The sequence below is a fragment of the Rhinopithecus roxellana genome, chromosome 16 (genome assembly GCF_007565055.1).
Source record: "Rhinopithecus roxellana isolate Shanxi Qingling chromosome 16, ASM756505v1, whole genome shotgun sequence".
NCBI lineage: Eukaryota > Metazoa > Chordata > Mammalia > Primates > Cercopithecidae > Rhinopithecus > Rhinopithecus roxellana.
The window spans coordinates 113,536,502-113,540,921 of NC_044564.1; the positions used below are offsets into that span (position 1 = coordinate 113,536,502).

The 4,420-nt window shown below is 40.1% G+C and overlaps 1 non-coding gene across 1 annotated transcript; it reads right to left on the reverse strand.

Annotated features, from left to right (window-relative positions):
- Positions 1-2,665: 2,665 nt before the first annotated feature.
- On the reverse strand, positions 2,666-2,772 carry LOC115894145. The gene has a single exon (XR_004054180.1). It is a non-coding gene; the product is annotated as a U6 spliceosomal RNA (small nuclear RNA).
- Positions 2,773-4,420: the final 1,648 nt, after the last annotated feature.

Below are 4,420 nucleotides of genomic sequence, written 5' to 3' on the forward strand. Positions count from 1 at the left end.
ATTTCCATGTACGTGTCCATTATAGCTCTTGGGTGACTAGGTGCATTGTCAATGAGTAGTAATATTTTGAAAGGAATCTTTTCTTCTCAGCAGTAGATCTCAACAATGGGCTTAAAATATTCAGTAAACCATGCTATAAGTAGATGTGCTATCATTCAGGCTTTGTAGTTCCATTTATAGAGCACAGGCAGAGTAGATTTAGTGTAATTTTTTTTTTTTTTAGATGGAGTCTCACTCTGTTGCCCAGGCTGGAGTGCAGTGGCATGATCTCAGGTCACTGCAACCTCCACCTCCCGGGTTCAAGCAAATTCTCCTGCCTCAGCCTTCTGAGTAGCTGGGACTACATGCACACACCACCACGCCCGGCTGATTTATTTGTATTTTAGTAGAAACGTGGTTTCACCGTGTTGCCCAGGATGGTGCCGAACTCCTGAGCTCAGGCAATCACCCCACCTTGGCCTCCCAAAGTGCTGGGATTACAGGTGTGAAATTTAGTGCAATTCTTAAGGGCCCTAGGATTTTGGGAATGGTAAATGAGCATTGGCGTCAACTTAAAGTTACCAGCTGCATTTGCCCCTAAAAAGACAGTTGACCTGTTCTTTGAAGCTTTGAAGGAAGACATTAACTTCTAACTATCAAAGTCCTAGATGGCGTCTTCTTCTACTAGAAGGCTATTTCATTTATATTGAAAATCTGTTGTTTAGTGTAGCCACCTTCATCAATTATCTTAACTAAATCTTCTGGATAACTTGTAGCTTCTACATCAAAACTTGCTACTTCATTTTGTACTTTTATGTTATAGAGATGGCTTCTTTCCTTAAATCTCATGAACCAACCTTTACTGGCTTCAAACTTTCCTTCTGCAGCTTCCTCACTTCTCTCTTCCTTCATAGAAGTGAAAAGAGTTAGGGCCTTGCTCTGGATTAAGCTTTGGCTTCAGAGAATGTTGTGGCTGTTTTGATCTTGTACCTAGACCACTAAAACTTTTTCCATATCAGCAATAAGGCTGTTTTGCTTTCTGCTCATTTGTATGTTCACTGGAGTAGCTCTCTTAATTTCTTTCAAGAACTCTTCCTTTGCATTCATAACTTGACTGGCTGGCATGAGAAGCCTAGCTTTGAAAGCTTATCTTGGCTTTCATCTGGCTTCCTCACTAAGCTTAATCATTTCTAGTTTTTGAGTTAAAGTGAGAAACATGTGACTCTTCCTTTCACTTGAACACTTAGAGGTCATTGTAGGGTTATTTATTGACCTGATTTCAATATTATTGTGTCTCAGGGAATAGAGAGTCTCAAGAAGAGGAAGCCAGATAAGGAACAGCAGTCAGTGGAGCAGTCAGAACACACGCAGCATTTTTCAATTAAGTTTGTTGTCTTCACGAGTGCATGGGCTTATGCCTGTAATCTCAGCGTTTTGGGAGGCTGAGGCAGGTGGATCGTTTGAGGTCAGAAGTTTGAGACCAGCCTGGCCAACATGGCAAAACCCTGTCTCTACTAAAAATACAAAAATTAGCCATGTATGGTGGCGTGCACCTGTAGTCCCGGCTACTCGGGAGGCTGAGGCAGGAAAATCACCTGAACCCGGGAAGCAGGATTACAGTGAGCCGATATTGTGCCACTGCACTCCAGCCTCACCATAATGATGGAAAAGTTTAAAATATTACATGAGTTATCAAAAACTGTTAAGAAAAAGGCACTAAGAGATTTGCTTCATGCAGGGTTGCTACAAACCTCCAATTTGGAAAAAATGCAATATCTGTGAAGTACAATAAAGTGAAGTGTAACAAAACAAGGTGTGCCTGTATGTAGGTGAATATTCATATAATATTGGCGTGCGAAAAACCTTTAGAGGCCGGGTGTGGTGGCTCACGCCTGTAATCCCAGCACTTTGGGAGGCCGAGGGGGGTGGATCACCTGAGGTCAGGAGTCCAAGACCAGCCTGGCCAACATGGTGAAACTCTGTCTCTACTAAAAATGGAAAAATCAGCCTGGCGTGGTGGCCAGTGCCTGTAATCTCAGCTACTCAGGAGGCTAAGGCAAGAAAATTGCTTGAACCTGGGAGGCAGAAGTTGCAGTGAGCCAAGATCCCGCCACCGCACTACAGCCTGGGTGACAGAGCAAGACTCCCAGCTCAAAAGAAAGAAAGAAAGAAAGAAAAGCCTTTGAAAGCATAGCATAAAAATCAGAAACTACAAAGGAAAATATTAATAAGACTAAAGGTTACATAAAAGTAAATACTCCTGTAAAGCAGCAACAATAAAAACAATAACAAAGAATAAATAAAAGACAATCATAAAACTGCAAAAATGGTGACTGCACAAATATTTTTCAAATACCAAATGTATTTTGAAAATATATATTGCTTTTTATATTTTTATATTTCTTACAAATTAAAAATGAAAAAATTAAAATTCCAGCAGAAAAGTGGACAAAGGACCAAAACAGATTTTTTAAAAAATATTTTTTAATTTAAATTTTTATTTCAATAGTTTTTGGGGTACAGGTGGTTTTGGGTAACATGGATAAGTTCTTTAGTGGTGATTTTTGAGACTGTAGCATACCCATCACCCAAGCATTGCACAATGTACCCAATATGCAGTCTTTTAACCTCCACTCCCCATTCGACCTTCACCCCCAGTCCTGAAAGTTCATTGTATCATTCTTATGAAAATATGGAACTCTTCACAAATTTGCATGTCATCCTTATACAGGAGTCATGGTAATTTTCTCTGTATTGTTCTAATTTTTGTATATGTGCCGCCAAAGCGAGCACCAAAACACACATTTTACAAATGAAATTACACAAATAGCCATGAATTCGTGTTGAAAAAAGATTCATTTCACAACGATCAAACAAATGCCAATTAAAACAAAAGGGGTGTCATTTTGTTTACTAGATTGACAAACATACAAAATAATTACAATTTCTAATGTTGTTGGTCATATAAGAAAATTACTGTAATTCTCCAAAAATGACAATGTAAATTGGCACACATTTTCTAAAGTAATTTGGTTATATAAATTAAGAGTCTTCCACATTGCATTTACTTTGCCCAGCAAAGTGACTTTCAGGAATTTATCTATCCTAAAAAAGAAGTAGAAGTTTTAAATAATAGAGAAAAATATTAAACCCCCTAAATGGCAAAAATAAGAAGTAGGTTAAAGAAATAATAGGGGCCGGGCGTGGTGGCTCAAGCCTGTAATCCCAGCACTTCGGGAGGCCGAGACGGGCGGATCACGAGGTCAGGAGATCGAGACCATCCTGGCTAACACGGTGAAACCCCATCTCTACTAAAAAATACAAAAAACTAGCCGGGCGAGGTGGCGGGCGCCTGTAGTCCCAGCTACTCGGAGGATGAGGCAGGAGAATGGCATAAACCCGGGAGGCGGAGCTTGCAGTGAGCTGAGAACCGGCCACTGCACTCCAGCCTGGGCGACAGAGCGAGACTCCGTCTCAAAAAAAAAAAAAAAAAAAAAGAAATAATAGTACATATATACAGTATTATATTGTTAATAATAAATAATTATTGTCTTTGAAAAATGTTCATATATCTTACAAAATGGTTTATAAAGTATGGTCCTATTTTTATTACATGTTATATATTTGCACATATCCACAGATAGAGAAAATCTGAAAGAATTTAAGAGTTAAACTCTTCTGTTTGTAAGAAACCAAGGCTGATTTAGCCAACTTAAAGAAAAAAGAGGGAATGAATTTATTGGAAAAATGCTGGAATATCTCATGAAATTGCAGGAAGTGTTACACTTTTTTTTTTTTTTTTTTTTTTTGAGACAGTGTCTTGCTCTGTCGTCCAGGCTGGAGTGCAGTGGTGCAATCTCGGCTCACTGCAACCTCCACCTCTCAGGTTCACGAGATTCTCCTGCCCCAGCCTCCTGAGTAGCTGGGGTTACAGATGCGTGCCACCATTCCCAGCTAATTTTTGTATTTTTAGTAGAGAGGGAGGTTTCACCATGTTGGTCAGGCTGGTCTCAAACACCTGACCTCGTGATCCACCCGCCTTAGCCTCCCAAAGTGCTGGGATTACAGGCATGAGCCACCATGCCAGGCCAGGAAGTTACACTTTTAAGATATGATCAGATAAGGAACGATAATGCCAGGATTCTTCTCAACAGATAGATTTGAGGAACTTCTCCCTCTACAGCTTTGATGAAATGATTCCCATCTAGTCCCTGTGTCTTTATACCCCACAGGTAAAATTTTGGGAATTTTTCTGATAGTCCCAATATGGGCTGGAAGTGAATGTCTGGATTAATAAACTATGGCCAGATGAATAGGAGTAAGTGTATTCACATGGCACCTGGAGGTCAGTCTCTGTGAATCAGGGCCATGATCAGGATGAGGGAGCTGGACAGGTACTTTAAGCGATGATACTGGGAGAATGTACACCACAATGTGAAGA